This window comes from Crinia signifera, chromosome 8 (genome assembly GCF_055691185.1).
Source record: "Crinia signifera chromosome 8, ASM5569118v1, whole genome shotgun sequence".
NCBI classification, from domain to species: domain Eukaryota; kingdom Metazoa; phylum Chordata; class Amphibia; order Anura; family Myobatrachidae; genus Crinia; species Crinia signifera.
The window spans coordinates 54,801,458-54,819,944 of NC_139224.1; the positions used below are offsets into that span (position 1 = coordinate 54,801,458).

The following is an 18,487-nucleotide window of genomic DNA, read 5'->3' on the forward strand; positions in this document are numbered from 1 at the left end:
TCTCATTGCAGAAAATTTTAGTGTGTGGGCACTCCCACCAAATATGAATGAGAGTTCCAGTAGCATGCAAACATCGCCAATGTTTATTTGAAACCAAAGGGTACACTGCACTGCATGTTAAAGAGATGGGTGTATGTACCACTGCATAATAATTGGATTTCCTGAATTTGCATGCACATGGAGCTTTTGTAATCTTTAAGGAAAATAGTTTCCCAATTTTTGTTAAGGTTCATACACACTGGGAGATTCAGCCCCGTGTATATGGACAGTGATGCTGGGGAAAATCAATGGGCTGAAAATTGCTCAGTGCATACTCACTGACTGATTTTTGCCAGCCAAATCGATTTTTCCAGAGGTGGATGACTTTCCATAGAAGGGACGCTATGGAAAGCCATCCACCCCGTCGCTCATCTGCTGGTAATAACAGCAGATGAGTGGTGGTGGCCAGCAATGATGCGGGAGCATGCATCAACGCTCACTGCTGGCCCATACACACTGGGTGGCTTTTGAGCTGAAAGCAGCTCAAATGGCAAAACTGAGTTGCTTTTAACTCAAAATCACCCAGTGTGTATGGTACTTTATTTAGAGAGTGAGACGCCAAGATCTGTTTCCCAGATACATGCAAATGTGCATAGTCAAGGGTTTAAAGACTTTTGTAGAGTGCAGAAACTGTATGGGTAGGATCAAGTGGTGATAGTGTCTCAAAGTTAATAAGTTCTCTGGAAGCCATTGGAAATCTAGAACCTGAGTTCAAAAAACTAACTTTGCAAAAACTTACAACATCGTTTTTAGAATGAAGGTCAAAATATTGCTTTGCTCCTGATGGCGTAGCTTGCCGACCCCAAAGAGCCCCTCATTTGCCCATCTGGAGAAGTGGGAAATAGTACATAGGGGGAGGGGCCCTAAACTGCACACCCTGGACATATGAGGTGCTACCTGCTGAGACTTGTAGTGCAGCTAGCAGGAGGAGGAGTTTGCAGGTGCACACTAAATATATATGCTAGACCTTTTAATATCTTGCTATATTGCATTTGAGGTTATTAGCATAGTAATGGCCATTAGTATCGGCTTGTCCACCGCGTCCAGGTTACCTCATTAGGACAAGTCCCTAACACTACTCTGGGACAGGTCCAGGGCACAGGGCCCCCCAGGCCTGCCCAGCAGAACCACCCCATGGCATCACATTAGTGTAAAATTAAAGTGATAGTAAAAGGGATAGGGGAAATTATATGTGATAGGACTTACCAAGGTAAGAAGTAATAATAAATGTGAAGGGTGCTACATATATATTAAACAAACTAAAGGGGTGATTGAAAGTATACGATATGATGCCATGGAGCAGCCCAGCAACAGCAGCCCAAAGAGCCCCGAGCCCCAAACACGGTCCCACAGACTAACACTCAGCATATATGTATAGTAGGACTTACCCTCATAGTGCCAAGCTGAGGTGTGCAGTCTTGAATGTTGGGACTCCAACCTAATTAAAATCAATTTGGGACAGGTGGGTGGGGTGCAAGTTTAGGAGGAAGGCGTCTCTAGTTCCTTCCAGTGTGTATGAATACACAATATATAGTACATAGGGGGAGGGGCCCTAAACTGCACACCCTGGACATATGAGGTGCTACCTGCTGAGACTTGTAGTGCAGCTAGCAGGAGGAGGAGTTTGCAGGTGCACACTAAATATATATGCTAGACCTTTTAATATCTTGCTATATTGCATTTGAGGTTATTAGCATAGTAATGGCCATTAGTATCGGCTTGTCCACCGCGTCCAGGTTACCTCATTAGGACAAGTCCCTAACACTACTCTGGGACAGGTCCAGGGCACAGGGCCCCCCAGGCCTGCCCAGCAGAACCACCCCATGGCATCACATTAGTGTAAAATTAAAGTGATAGTAAAAGGGATAGGGGAAATTATATGTGATAGGACTTACCAAGGTAAGAAGTAATAATAAATGTGAAGGGTGCTACATATATATTAAACAAACTAAAGGGGTGATTGAAAGTATACGATATGATGCCATGGAGCAGCCCAGCAACAGCAGCCCAAAGAGCCCCGAGCCCCAAACACGGTCCCACAGACTAACACTCAGCATATATGTATAGTAGGACTTACCCTCATAGTGCCAAGCTGAGGTGTGCAGTCTTGAATGTTGGGACTCCAACCTAATTAAAATCAATTTGGGACAGGTGGGTGGGGTGCAAGTTTAGGAGGAAGGCGTCTCTAGTTCCTTCCAGTGTGTATGAATACACAATATATAGTACATAGGGGGAGGGGCCCTAAACTGCACACCCTGGACATATGAGGTGCTACCTGCTGAGACTTGTAGTGCAGCTAGCAGGAGGAGGAGTTTGCAGGTGCACACTAAATATATATGCTAGACCTTTTAATATCTTGCTATATTGCATTTGAGGTTATTAGCATAGTAATGGCCATTAGTATCGGCTTGTCCACCGCGTCCAGGTTACCTCATTAGGACAAGTCCCTAACACTACTCTGGGACAGGTCCAGGGCACAGGGCCCCCCAGGCCTGCCCAGCAGAACCACCCCATGGCATCACATTAGTGTAAAATTAAAGTGATAGTAAAAGGGATAGGGGAAATTATATGTGATAGGACTTACCAAGGTAAGAAGTAATAATAAATGTGAAGGGTGCTACATATATATTAAACAAACTAAAGGGGTGATTGAAAGTATACGATATGATGCCATGGAGCAGCCCAGCAACAGCAGCCCAAAGAGCCCCGAGCCCCAAACACGGTCCCACAGACTAACACTCAGCATATATGTATAGTAGGACTTACCCTCATAGTGCCAAGCTGAGGTGTGCAGTCTTGAATGTTGGGACTCCAACCTAATTAAAATCAATTTGGGACAGGTGGGTGGGGTGCAAGTTTAGGAGGAAGGCGTCTCTAGTTCCTTCCAGTGTGTATGAATACACAATATATAGTACATAGGGGGAGGGGCCCTAAACTGCACACCCTGGACATATGAGGTGCTACCTGCTGAGACTTGTAGTGCAGCTAGCAGGAGGAGGAGTTTGCAGGTGCACACTAAATATATATGCTAGACCTTTTAATATCTTGCTATATTGCATTTGAGGTTATTAGCATAGTAATGGCCATTAGTATCGGCTTGTCCACCGCGTCCAGGTTACCTCATTAGGACAAGTCCCTAACACTACTCTGGGACAGGTCCAGGGCACAGGGCCCCCCAGGCCTGCCCAGCAGAACCACCCCATGGCATCACATTAGTGTAAAATTAAAGTGATAGTAAAAGGGATAGGGGAAATTATATGTGATAGGACTTACCAAGGTAAGAAGTAATAATAAATGTGAAGGGTGCTACATATATATTAAACAAACTAAAGGGGTGATTGAAAGTATACGATATGATGCCATGGAGCAGCCCAGCAACAGCAGCCCAAAGAGCCCCGAGCCCCAAACACGGTCCCACAGACTAACACTCAGCATATATGTATAGTAGGACTTACCCTCATAGTGCCAAGCTGAGGTGTGCAGTCTTGAATGTTGGGACTCCAACCTAATTAAAATCAATTTGGGACAGGTGGGTGGGGTGCAAGTTTAGGAGGAAGGCGTCTCTAGTTCCTTCCAGTGTGTATGAATACACAATATATAGTACATAGGGGGAGGGGCCCTAAACTGCACACCCTGGACATATGAGGTGCTACCTGCTGAGACTTGTAGTGCAGCTAGCAGGAGGAGGAGTTTGCAGGTGCACACTAAATATATATGCTAGACCTTTTAATATCTTGCTATATTGCATTTGAGGTTATTAGCATAGTAATGGCCATTAGTATCGGCTTGTCCACCGCGTCCAGGTTACCTCATTAGGACAAGTCCCTAACACTACTCTGGGACAGGTCCAGGGCACAGGGCCCCCCAGGCCTGCCCAGCAGAACCACCCCATGGCATCACATTAGTGTAAAATTAAAGTGATAGTAAAAGGGATAGGGGAAATTATATGTGATAGGACTTACCAAGGTAAGAAGTAATAATAAATGTGAAGACTATGAGGGTAAGTCCTACTATACATATATGCTGAGTGTTAGTCTGTGGGACCGTGTTTGGGGCTCGGGGCTCTTTGGGCTGCTGTTGCTGGGCTGCTCCATGGCATCATATCGTATACTTTCAATCACCCCTTTAGTTTGTTTAATATATATGTAGCACCCTTCACATTTATTATTACTTCTTACCTTGGTAAGTCCTATCACATATAATTTCCCCTATCCCTTTTACTATCACTTTAATTTTACACTAATGTGATGCCATGGGGTGGTTCTGCTGGGCAGGCCTGGGGGGCCCTGTGCCCTGGACCTGTCCCAGAGTAGTGTTAGGGACTTGTCCTAATGAGGTAACCTGGACGCGGTGGACAAGCCGATACTAATGGCCATTACTATGCTAATAACCTCAAATGCAATATAGCAAGATATTAAAAGGTCTAGCATATATATTTAGTGTGCACCTGCAAACTCCTCCTCCTGCTAGAAGTGGGAAATAGTTTTATAGGGTGGAAAATCTGGATTGGCAAGGAAAGTGGATGGTGGACCAAATTCTGCGGAAATAGAATGTTGATGACGAAGACTTTTACAAACAGAAAGTGTAGGAGAAATAGTTGGGTTTGAGACAAGTTGGCTAAGGAGGGAAGCCAGGGAAATATCATGCATACAAACACCTTGTAGACCTTCCAGTTGATTTACAGAAACAGCGTAGTAATCATTTATGATATCTGGGTCTTCGCGTCAGATTGATCTCATCAAGGTGCTGTGGTTAATTCTGGGTCTCTTTTCTCTTACAAAATTGTTTTGTATTAAATATTGTATGGAATGGGACCAAGAGTCTGGGAAATGAATTGGGAGGGTTTGAAAGAAGTACTGTATAGCAACTTAGGGAGAGTGTTCACCTTGATTACATTCGTCTTACCGAGTCAGGATAATTGTTTAGTATATCATCCGCCATTGTCAGCATGTTGTGACCTACAAAGGGTTGGATTTTTCTTTAAATAATCGGGACAGATCACTGGGTATTTTAATACCTAAATATGTTATATGAAAATACTGCCATGTGAAGTGGAAGGAGCTTTTTAAGTTAGCCACAATTAAAGGGGGGGGGGGGATTGTGTCAAGTTGGGTAATAATACTGTAGCTACTGTAATAGCCTGCACACAAATATGGCTAGTCTGTGTTCTATCTCGCCTACAGTGAGGACTGATTTGCGTTCATTGGTGGAAATTTACTAAGCAAAATACGGTAGGAATTGGCATTTTCGTATTCAGTCATATTCGTATTCGGGCACGTATTTGTATTTTTGTAAATTACTAATGTAAAATAATGTTAGAATTTTGTATTTTACGACCATAACAACCTGTCATATTCGTATTATTCCAAAAATACGAATTAATACGCCATCGAAAGAATACGCCTTGAACTTTACATTACTCCAATGTAATTTTGAAATGTACTATCAAGTTTTATTTCAAAATACAAACGTATACTAGGCGTATTCTAGTACAAGTTGTAAAAAAATACTTAAAAAAGATAGGACGCCATGGGACATCGAAAGATACGAATCTAAAAAATACGACACATTTGTAAATTATGCTCCGGAATCCGAATGTGTAAATGAAATACTCCACCAGTAACAGTCGTATTCAGTTGTATACAAAATACGAATATAACTGAGACATAGTCGTATTCTTAGTTAATTTTGCCCATTGGCTCTAATAGCTCTGGTCAAGGCTTCAATACAAACAATAATGTTTGGAGGGAATAGGGAGCTTACCTGTCATGTTTACTTTCTTATGAAAAAATGGTCTGAAAGTGAGCCATTTATGTAATTTGTATAAGGCTAGTACCCTGTGAAGTGCCTGTGGACCTAATCCAAAGTAACATAGGGCCTTATTCTAGTTCACTCTTTCTGACAAAATCCTTCTTAGATGGACAAAACCAAGGGCCTTATTCTAGTTCACTCTTTCTGACAAAATCCTTCTTGAATGGACGAAACCATGTGCACTGCAGGGGGGAAGATGTAAAATATGCATAGAGAATTAGATATTAACGTACGCTAGCCGTACGCGGCCGTTGGGGTTAAGTCCACCCACAACTCAGCCGCTTACGTACGGCCAGAAACAACGTAGAAGGGGAGTGGCGTACAAATGAGCGTACGGCAACGTACGTGGCCGGCACAGCCCTTACACTCCGACAACTGGCGTACAACTGAGCGTACGGCAACGTACGCGGACGTCTTTCGTCCGTCTTCCCACCGACTTCTTGCGGAGATCTGAGCGTACGCCAGCTTGCACGGACGGCTCCCTATTGTTTTCAATGGAAAACTCAGCTTATGTCACCGCTCGTGAGAGTGAGCGTACGTCCGTGTACGCTGCCATACCCTTCACATATATGGACCTGCAAATCTTGCCTTTCAACTAGAATTCTGACAATTGATTAATTAATCTATTTGTTATTCAATTATTGTTTTCTATTAACTCAATTGTCTACCTTAATAAAGACCTAATAAAACAACATTTTAACCCTCATTACATGTATATTTGTTATGTTGTAATGTGGCATTTTAATCACTATCTATGTGTCCCCATATTGCTGTTACTTTTAAATAAAGTTATGTTGGTGTTTCAGTATATGTACTAAATTATGTCCATAATTACTTTGTCCACAATGTGTAACATGTATACCTACCCTGATGTTATGTGTGATGTTTTAATCGAACAACATTAAACATTCATGCATTTTCACTATGTGTTATTTTACTCACAAACACACACATTCACACATCAATCATTACCCCTCACCTCAAATTACAAGTATAACTTACAGTACACATCTGTATGTACCTACCCTTACAAGCCCTCTAACATATTTCTGATTAAAAACACAGGCAATTTCGAACTGTACATAAACTTTTATTTAGAACAAAAATAATAAGGGGGGGGATAAAAAAAAATTAAATGCGGGCCTCCAGAAGGCCAAACAGGATCTGGAGGTACAGGAGTGTGAGGACGATCTCCCACATTAGGGCTGCCACCTCCTCCTGCTGCTGTTCAGTGTCTGTAGTGAAGGGATAAAAAAAAAAAATTAGTATATAACATACACAAATGTTTGTTGTATTTGTACATAATAAAAAGTTCAGAGTTATGTGTGAAGGCCACATACATTTTTAAACTACATTGAAGATGGGTCTGCTGTAAACACAGTACTAAAAAATAATATGTTAACACACACATACTGTACATAGTAAATAACATTAATTCAATTACTCCTTCTTGAATGTATGTATGCTGAGACCCAATTGGTAGTTTGGTTTTGGGGGAATCACCTCTAACCTCACAATTAGGCTGTGCTATTTAAGGGTTATGACATTGTGGCGGCTTAAGCACTCCTTACTATTTTAAATGTAGGACATGCTGTACAAATTATAGGCCTACAGCTATGTTTGTAAAGCATGCATCCGCATGGCCTCACACACTATTAACAAAACAATCTCTACATTTATGTTGCACATCATGCTGGGAACTGGAGTTGCCCAACACCTGGAGCCACATAACTACCACACCACTAATGTCGTATATCTCATTGGATGTACTGTTATGTCAATTATTCAAGGGGTGAGGCATGGCCACACTCCAAAAAACCACCAAGGGGACCCTTGTTCCTGGAGAAGGACAGGACACACCTCATGGTCGCCCTGCAGTGATATGTTGCAACTAATGTTGATGTTGGATACACATATGTGGTTGTTGTGATTGTTTATGTGTAGAAATGTGTAGGTAAACATTAGACACATTATTTACTTACGGCTACTTGAGCCATCCTGGTCGCCGCTGGTTGGCTGTGCGGTGGTTGGGGGGGTCAGGAGCAAGGGGGATGGGATGGGAATTTGGATAGAGGTAGTGGGTGTGAGTGGGGATTGGAGAGGTTTGGGGGTGGGTGGTGGAGAGGTGTAGGGGGGTTGGAAATGGGGTGGGTAGGGGGTGGGGGTAGGGGTGTGGGTGGGGGTAGGGGTGTGGGTGGGGGTAGGGGAGGGGGTTGGGGAGGGGGTGGGGGTTGGGGAGGGGGTGGGGGTTGGGGAGGGGGTGGGGGAGGGGGTGGGGGAAGGGGATGGCGAAATTGGGTGGGCCCCAGCTTCACCCATGGTCTCCTCCTCTTCCTCCTTCTCCTCTTCCTCCTCCTCTTCTTCCTCCTCCTCTTCCTCCTTCTCCTCTTCCTCCTCCTCTTCTTCCTCCTCCTCTTCTTCCTCCTCTTCCTCCTCCTCTTCCTCCTCCTGATCTGGCTGCTCCATGGCTGCCTGCTCCATGGCTGCCTGGTCCCGGGCTGCCTGCTCCCTGGCTGCCATGCGTGCCCTTGCCCGTGCTGAAATGTTCATGTTGATGGCATAGAAATCGAAGATTGGGTTTCATAAAAAAGGGGGAAAGAAAAATTCACATTAGTCATGCTCATAACCTTCCAAATTATCATTGCTGTTATATTTCAGACATTTATCATGCAAACTAATTGATATGCTACACCCAAAAACTGAGCAACTACTTAAACCCCCCATATACACCCCATATACACCCCATATACACCCCATATACACCCCATATACACCCCATATACACCCACATACTCAGGAACATATTTATAAAAAGTACAGAAAACATTAGCCATAAAACGCAGACATACTAGTAATAAAAACTTACATCGGGCAATATGGCGGCGAAGTGTGCTGAGCAAACCTGGCTGCCGCCGGCGCAGGTCTGACCAGCGCCGCTCAACTTGCGCCAGGCTTCTGCGGACGCCGGTGGTCGAGTATATTAGGCGGCGGGCAGCAGTATACGCCCGCCGCTTGTCCCTATTGCTCACATATGGGCCCCTGGACCCCAGGTGACGGTCCATCACGTCAACCAGGGCCAACAGCTCCTGGGTCGCAAACGGCCTAGCCCTGGTAGAAGTCATATTGGCAATGGCGCAGTTAATAATAGCAGGTACATATATCACTTTTGGTGCTTGCTGATTGGTCTAAAAATTTGTTTGTTTGGTATTAACTTTATTAATCCTTCTTACATGAACAAACTGGATGCGAATAGAAACTTACGCGGACCGTTCCGATATACACAGACCAAAACCAACAGCAAGCATTCAATGTATAGAGAGGAACTGTATATACAGTGAGCGGAAAATGATACACGCAACCGTCTACTTATAAATACGCTGCTTAAAGGGGCACAATGCAACATGTTGGTGTATGACAATTTCATACTCATTACATACAGTATGTAAGGAAAGCATTATAACGTGATGTTTTGAAATGTGACTCACAAAGCATACACGAACTCCAACAGATACCAGCTGACAACACTCATCATTGGAATGACAGGTGCACACATTTCACGATGTAGCACACAATGCTCCACAACCTGTGTATGTGCATATACAGGTGATTGATCAGGTGCGTTGAGACCTGCGTAATTTAAGCGGGAATTATCGGCGGCAAATATCGGCGTAAATGAGCAACTACATTGCGGGGAAAAGTATACGCCCCCTTGTTCATGGCGGGAGATTAACATATAAATATTCAGTCAGATGCAGGCCACAATTGCTGCAAACATGTCTAGTTCAGACGATTCCGCAGCTGAGGATGCTCTGCAGAGAGCACAAGCAGAATCCCTGCTTGAAGCGTTACAGAAGAGGGAACAGGAGCGGAGAAGGAGGGCTCAAGAGAGAGGTAGGCTGCCAGACCAAGCGGGCCCCTCACTAACAGGCCCTGTTCAACCACCCACCAGCTCCACAAGGGCCAAGCAACCAGCCAGAACAAGAGGTTGCATCTCTCCAAACAGGTGTGACCCAGCAGGTGCATGGTGAGAGAACTGGGGCCACCAGAAAACAGGCTGCAACATCGAGGGTGACGACTGAGCAGGATGCCACCACCAGAAAGAGAAACCCTGCATTTGTAGAGGCAGAATTAAGAATTTTAGTGCCGAGGGCACGCGAATGGATAGAATTGCCAACCAGGAAGCCGGGTGCCAGTGCAAGGAGAAAGCTTTGGGACAAGATCACAGAGGAAGTGAACCAGGTGTCACCAGTGGGAAGAGATTGGCTAGCGGTGAAGAAAAGGTTAGTGTGTTTGTCAGGGCTATTTTTCAGCAGGCTCCAGCAGGAACTGAGGCCCTTATTCTAGTTCACTCGGACAAAATATTTCTTAGATGGACAAAACCATGTGCACTGCAGGTGAGGCAGGTGTTACTTGTGCAGAGATAATCAGATTTGGGTGGGGTTTTACACCTGCCTCACCTGCAGTGCACATGGTTGTGTCCATCTAAGAAATATTTGGTCAGAGAGTGAACTAGAATAAGGGCCTCAGTTGCTGCTGGAGCCTGCTGAAAAATAGCCCTGGTGTTTGTCCCCCTGATAATGTCATATGTGTGTACATATGTTACATGTATGTTTTGAGAATAATAGAAAGGTGTGTTTGTAGATAGTGCTACACTTCAATGTCACATGTGAACACAACCATGTCTAATAACCCACATTGATATCTGAAACATGCACCATTGGTGTGATGTGAGGTTATGGGCACAGTTCTGCTCATGTGAAGTATGTGATGGGACAAGAGAAAGTGTGTTTTTGAAAGAGTTGTTGTAACATGTTCCATATGATGCTACTGAAACAAGAATGAGCAAACTGTGCACATGTAGCTGGTGAGAAACTACACATCCCAGTATGCCATCACATAGTGAAATTACTCCATAATAACCACACTGTCAAGCTATGGTGGAATGTGTAGTTTCACAACAGGTGGAGGTGCATAATTTGGCCATGGATGATGTCATTTCTGCATAGTGATGTATGTATGTGCATTTAGTGGCCTAATGAATGAGATGAGACACTGAAATGCCTCCTAATGGAGACATTAATGTGTGTGTGGGACACATATGGCTAAAAAACATAAGATCACCCACACTAGGAAATGTCACGTAGCTAGGGGTACCACCTAGTCCCTTTAATTCCGGACACATATTAATTACACAGGTTCTGTGGCTGGCTGACTTCAAGACTCCACTTCACCTAATTTTAAACTGCCACAGAACCTGTGTAAGTAACATGTGTCCAGAATTAAAGGGACTAGGTGGTAACCCTACACGTAGCACAGTGGTGCACATATCTCATGGTGATATTTGTATTTTTAAACTTGTAGGTGGACTGACTTCAAAACGGCAATGAAGAGGAAGATGACTGACCGGTACAACCACAGCATGTCCACCGGGAAAGGGCCTATGCCGATCATTTGGAGTATACCCCCCTGGAGCAGGACACCTTGGACGTGATTGATGTGGGCGAGGTCAGGGGGATCTCCAATATGGACAGCGAGCTCCCGGCGGAGGTCTTTGCTGCTGCTTTTGATGGTAAGTCACAGTAATGCATTGTATTTTGAAAGAGATTTTTTAGTGCGTATGTGATGGTGACATTGTTTTCAATTATTATCCTAGCAGAAGCAGAAACCCAGGATGTACCGGCAGCATCTTCCTCTGCAGAGCCACAGGTGGAGCGAGTGGTCCAGCCTCCACCAAGAAGACACCCCCAGCCCCAGCCACAGGAGACATGGGAAGAGAGCATGATGGTGACGCTGGAGAGGATCGAGCAGCAAGGGGTGGATGCTGCGCTCCGTCAGCAGCAGATTAGGGATTTTTTGGAGGATTGGAAGGCCTCAAACAGGCAGCAGTGTGAGGCCTTCAACCGCATTAATGACACTCTGGCGGCTGGCATGCAAAACATTGGCCAACACCTCAGCCGCCTGAATGTCATTCTTGCGGAGCTGCTGCCCACCGCCAGGTCCCAACGGGACAATCCCTCATCTGCTGCCCCACCCCAAGCTGCTCCCCAACCTTCCACCTCTGCTGACCCTCCTGTGTCCACTAGGGGAAGACGCCGCAAGCCAGCTGACCCAAAGGCCCCTGTCCCCAAGGCCCCATCTAAAAGGGGGAGAAAAGGGCCCAAATAATGAGACCTGGTTCACTTCCTCTGTGGTTGGACCCCAAATGTTTCAATTGCACTGGACATCCACTTCCTGAGTTGGCCATCTATCCATTTTCGTGCCATGGGCATTAAAGTTCTTATTTTGACCTCTACAAATGCAGGATAAATTTTTGGTGGTGTGTATCTTGCTTAGTATTCACCCTGGTTGTTGCAGTATGTATTCTGGTGTCCCCATTTCTTTCACCATTGCATTTGCAGGGTAACACATGTTTGGAGATATGCAACCTCTTGTTCTGGCTGTTTTTTTTATTTTTGTGTCTATTTTATTTGTTTATTTGATTTATGACATGAAAGTGTCTACTAAGCTGTGATGCTGAACAGCAAATAAATTTCTTTTACCAATTCAATAAAAATTGTGGTATGTGTAATTTCTTGTGTGAAACAAATACTACATTTATGTGTACTTACTGACCAGGGTATTTTTGCACATTTGTTGAAGTGTGGTAGAAGTTCCCCATGTGTAACCCTCTCCATGGCCATTGCCATGTTCCTATCCAACTTTTCCCAGCTAATTAGTTTGTGTCAGCACATGTGCAGAGCAACTTAATAGGTGAGAAAGCAGTTTGTGTGCAGGTGAGGTAGCTCCTACAGTAGTAGGTCAAAGCAGGTCCAGAACAATGCTTTCCTCATGGAGTGGGTGAGGCAGACAAACAAGGGTGAAAAGGTAAATTTGTGTAGGAATGCATATGTGTCCTCCCTAAAAAAAGATGTGTGAATGGGCCAAACATGATAAAATTGCTTGTGAAGAAACATGTATAAGTTTTTAAATATATATGATTTTACAGTGTCATAAGCAGATGTAGGAATCCTTTGTTAGAGAGATGTGAGTGCAATAATGTGATTGGTGGCATCTTACATCCAGAGTGTAGTAACATCCAATTCATAGCAGATGAGATAGTGGTAGAGTTCTGTATTTTGGGTACTATACAAAGATTGTGTGCAAAATAGTGGTCATGGGCTTCAAACATTGCTGAAACATCCTTTGTAGGTGTTAGATGTGGTTTATGTTATTGTATCCTAAATACAAAACCTATGTTTGTATTAGAGTGAACACGTTGACACATGTCGACTTGTGTAGATTGAGTGTGCTACTGTGTAAAGTCTATGAAAGCACGTAGTGAATGTGTCTAACTGTTTAGCAAATACCTACCTTAGCATATATAAGCAGGTGTTAAAAAGATTCTTACCTTAAATGAAACAAACGTTTAAATGTCGAGAAGTATAGAAAGAGAAGCTTCCAATGTGTTTGCGTGCTGTGTGTGGCTTGCAGGTAGTGAAATCATGGTTTGGACTTAATAGACTGCAGCATTGCTTATTACATTCAGGTGTATGTGTTTGAGTAGTAATCAGCGTAAATTAGCTAACTCAGGCGCACGCTGGCATGTGGTATCTGTAGGGGTGGTCTGAGCTGGCGGTTGGCGGCCGCCTGTTTGGTGTCCGAAATGAACGGTGCTTTAGTCGATCGTGCGGTAGTAGCACCGCTCATTTTTGGTGCACACCCCCGTGTACGCCCATATTTACGTTCATTTTCCCTCATTATTTCGGCCGCTCCCCTCAACACGCCCCTATGCCGCCCCATTACCCGTACACTCGCGTACAGGTTTTTTCGCACGTAGAGACCCCGTCCGTAAGCGTTGTGGAGTGTTCGCGCCGGCGCATTAGCGAATTGGCGCATGCGCAGATCATGAAAAACACCGGGACGTACGCGTACGGCCCGGCCGCTCCAACCAGAATAAGGCCCTTTGTCAGAAAGAGTGAACTAGACTAATCCCATAGTAACATAGTCAGTAAGGCTTAATAAAGACTGTAATTATTAAGTTTTAACCTGGAGCTGTGTAGTGAATTTGTTGTCAACACTTACCCCCCTATTCCCGACATTAAACCGTAGGGTTATGGTTATAACCCTGTTATCCAATAAATACTTGTCCAACTGTATCTTAAATGTTTTATTTTTTTGTGTGTCTGCAAAAACCATCTCCTCTGGCAAAGAGATCCACACCTTTCCCCGGCCGTAAGGAAACTCCTTCTTCTTAGGGTCCGAAATCTCCACTCCTCCAGTCTAAATGGATGTCCTTGTGTCCTGGTCACTGACATCAAGCTAAAGAGTGTTCTTGATAGTTCCTTATATTGCCCCTGATATATTTCTACATATTTAACATATCGGGGGAAATTTACCAATATGAAAAACCTAGTTTTTCGTATTGTTTTTTTCCCTACGGTTGCATACGACTGTTTAAGTCGTATGCAACCTCGTGTTCCGGAGGGTCAGTTACAAAGCAGTCATATACGACTGCTTTGTAACCCTCCGATGGTGTAATGATTCGTATTAGCGGCCGTATATACGGCCGCTAATACGAATTATTTGTAGCAGTCTGCACGGATCAGTCAGATCCGTGCAGGCTGCAAGGTGTAAAAAAAAATAGAAAAAATAAATAAATAAAAAAAAAAAACGGCGTGGGGTCCCCCCCACAGCCATAACCAGCACCAGGCTGAAGGAGCCGGGGCCGGTAATTAAAAATCAGGGAGCCCGACAAATAGGGGCTCCCCGATTTTTAACAACCAGCCCCAGGCTCCAGGTCCGGGGCTGGTTCCCAAAATACGGGGGACAAAATGACTAGGGGTCCCCCGTATTTCAAGAACCAGCCTCAGGCACAACCAGCCGGCAGGCTAATGCCACAGCCGGGGGGAGACTTTTTATGCAAGTCCCCCCGGCCAAAGCATTAACCCTACCGACCAGTCAGCCTGGCCAGGGGCCCTGGGGGAGTGGGGACCCCCCCAATAAAGGGGTCCCCCCCCTCCAGGACTTACCTGACCAGGCTGAAGCCTGGTGCTGTCCTCGATGCCCCTGGGCGGTGGGCATCGAGCTGATAAATGGTGTAAAAAATAGATGAACCTATTGTTTTTTACTGTGGCACTACAAGTGCCAGCAAGCTGGGACTTGGAGAACCACAAGTCCCAGCCTGCTGGGCATTAAAGGGCCCGCTGGCACTTGTAGTTCTACAGTTAAAAAAATAGTGCACAAAACACACTGATACACTTTTAAAATAAAACTTTATTACACACAAAGCCCACACATACTAATACTTACCTATCTTCTCTCCGTAGGTAGCCCTGATGTCCTGTGTCGGCGTCTTCTGGTCCTGTGTCGTCTTCTTCCTCCATGTCGACCGTCGCTGTCGCCGTCCGGATCCGACGAAATCCATTTGGGAAGCTGTGGAAGGAAACCATACTCACCTGTCCCAGCGCGACGTAGTCCAGGTAAGGGTCTTTGCAAAAAAACAAACCGACACCCCGAAACCAGACCGGACTGACGGAGACGCACGGTGGTTACATCGTGCGGCTACGCCTCCCGAATGCCGCTATTGGCCGCCTTGCGGCCTAGCGGCCAATCAGGAGCCGCTAGGCCGCAAGGCGGCCAATAGAGGCATTCGGGAGGCGGAGCCGCACGATGTAAACAAACACACGTGCGTCTCCGTCAGTCCGGTCTGGTTTCGGGGTGTTGGTTTGTTTTTTTGCAAAGACCCTTACCTGGACTACGTCGCGCTGGGACAGGTGAGTATGGTTTCCTTCCACAGCTTCCCAAATGGATTTCGTCGGATCCGGACGGCGACAGCGACGGTCGACATGGAGGAAGAAGACGACACAGGACCAGAAGACGCCGACACAGGACATCAGGGCTACCTACGGAGAGAAGATAGGTAAGTATTAGTATGTGTGGGCTTTGTGTGTAATAAAGTTTTATTTTAAAAGTGTATCAGTGTGTTTTGTGCACTATTTTTTTAACTGTAGAACTACAAGTGCCAGCGGGCCCTTTAATGCCCAGCAGGCTGGGACTTGTGGTTCTCCAAGTCCCAGCTTGCTGGCACTTGTAGTGCCACAGTAAAAAACAATAGGTTCATCTATTTTTTACACCATTTATCAGCTCGATGCCCACCTCATAAAATTCCAATTAACCCTATCAAATGCTTTTTCAGCATCAGTGGAAAGCAATATAGTAGGAGTCAAGCTGCGACAGGCTAGATTAATCAGATTCAAAACCTTAGTGGTATTGTCCTTTGCCTAACTGCCCGAGATGAATCCCACCTGAACATTATGTATCGGCAGATATAGGAAATCATTTAATGTATTAGCCATTACTTTCACAGGAGCTTAATATCAAAATATGGGTCTGTAGCTGGAACACAACAAAGGGCCGTTACCCTGCTTAGGGATAACTGTGATATGGGCTTCAGGTAATAATGGTGAAAATAAGCATTGGCAGATATGGAATTAAAGGCCTAGGTGCTAATATATCTTTAAACGTTTTATAATAATCCATGGTGTGGCTGGAGACCCCCATGGCCGCACAGACAAAATGGACGCCATGGCACTGAAGGGATTGTTCCATAGTTGCCTACTTTTGAAAACTAGTTTCAGGGAGATTATAGTTGGTAGTAAAATATAGCAACGTGCCCCATTGAGGGGGTGTGTCATGCTCCACCCAAAGGGAGTGTCTAGTTCCATATATGGAGAGATTGTACATCTGAGAGGAATCTTTTAAAATTACTTATATCCAAATGTAGACGAGCCCCAAAGCATTTAGTAATAGCTACTATACTTGGTAAAGTGCTGGGAAATGGCGCTGATTACGTAAATGTATCTATCTCTCATTCCTTTTTTCCAGGAAAATGTAACAGTGTAATGTGGGCTAGGTGAAATGAGGGAGAGAGGGAGATTGCTGCTATTTCAGGGAGTCTCCTGCAGAATGCAGGAGGGTAGGCAACTATGGGTTATTCCCTGTGCTGCAGCGCTATCTTTAAATGACAATGGGCGCTTGGCATGTTTAAAATGTGTTTAACTTTTTATATGTAGTGGCCCATGCACAGGATTACATGGTTGAGTGTATTTATATTTAAGATGTTAGTGAGTGTATAAGGGATAATTGCACTGTAAGGAATTGCATTCAGACTGTAGCCATGTTTGTGTCTGCAGTCCTGTGTGCAGGGTGTCGGTAATAGAGGACGTCTGTGGTTCTCTGTGTGAAGCGTCAGAAGGTAATCTCCTGCACAAGTGTTGTTTGAGAAATTGGCTTGACATGTAATCTGGATTTATTTATGCATTGACAGTAAGATGGCCTTTTTGATATACGAATCCCAAAGGTATGTTGGGGAGGATCTGACCATGCTAGTGTGTTTTCTGCCTATATATAGGGGCCTGTGAGCCCTGGGTAAATGTATCATCTTGCTGTAACATCTTCTTGTCTGTTGTCTGTTGTGCCAACTAAGAAATAGGAGAGGGTCCTGTTCAGGACTTATATTTGAGCAAAAAACATTGCTTCAAGATGACTGCCTCATCTTGTGGCCAGCAGGGGTATGCCAAATATAGCCCTTTTCTCCACCTCTTCTGGTATGAGCCCAGCCCCCCCAAGCTTTACCGTCTGCCAGCTAACATTGAAAGAGGCCTGGTCCGAGACCAGGTGTGTCAGCAGCGTGACGACGCATACACAGCAGCAAGCATTACTCATGTCCCAGTGTGTGGACCTGGGCAAGTAACCTATGCCACTAGTTAGAAGTCTGGTGGTGACAGCTATATACTGCATAGTGGTTGGAGTCAGAAACGGGCAGGTACTGACTGTAGGAAGGAATCCCCTATTGGCCAGGTCCCATGAGACCAGATCCCTATCTCTGACAGTGTAGGGCATAGCCAGCGAGGGCAGGCGTGTGGTCACAGATGGTAAAGCCATCTGGACCTGGGCTGTTGCCTGAAGGCATAAAATAAATGGCTAATTCTATTTATTGCAAGGAGAAAACTTTTTTTCTAAGGCTTCCCGGTCAGAAGGTGTAAGGATGGGATAAGTAACTACTGATAAATAGTCCTTTCTGTGTAACATGGGAGAAATAGGGTCTTTCTTGCTGGGAAACTTGTGCAGATTGTATAGTTTTGAGTAATAGTGCTTAACCCCTTGAGTGGTAGGTTTTGCTGGGGCAGGACAAACCTAGCAGGGCAGGTTTGTCCTGCCCCAGCAAAACCCACCACAGTTGGAAGCCCCCCTCCCTCACCTTTGCTCCAGCGTTAGTACGCCAGAGCTTCCCTGACGCTGCTGTCCCCGATGCCTTAGCCGCCGGCCTGTCACATTCAGCAGTGACGTTGGCGGCAGGCTGGGGGATGTTCGCAGCGATGCCTGAGCTCTCCCGAGTCCCCCCGAGCTGCCCCGAACATCCCTGAGCCTGCCGCCTACGTCATTGCTACTAAAAGTATGGCGGCAGGCGGCTGGGGGAGCGAGGTTAGAAGAGCTCCGGCTTCAGATCGCCGGAGCACAGGTGATGGGAGGGTTGGGGGAGTGACTTGGGGGGGGGGGCTCTAGAGGTGCTGCAACAGTGGTGCACACTTGGACACTACTGGCGCGCACCTATTTCATATTTGTAGTATGCCTGGAAATTTTCCAGGACAGCCCGCTG

General features: G+C 45.3%; 1 protein-coding gene across 5 annotated transcripts in view; it reads left to right on the forward strand.

Moving 5' to 3' along the window:
• Positions 1-18,487, forward strand: part of IQSEC1 (IQ motif and Sec7 domain ArfGEF 1) — a 781,720-nt gene that overhangs the window by 206,989 nt on the left and 556,244 nt on the right. The window lies entirely within an intron of this gene.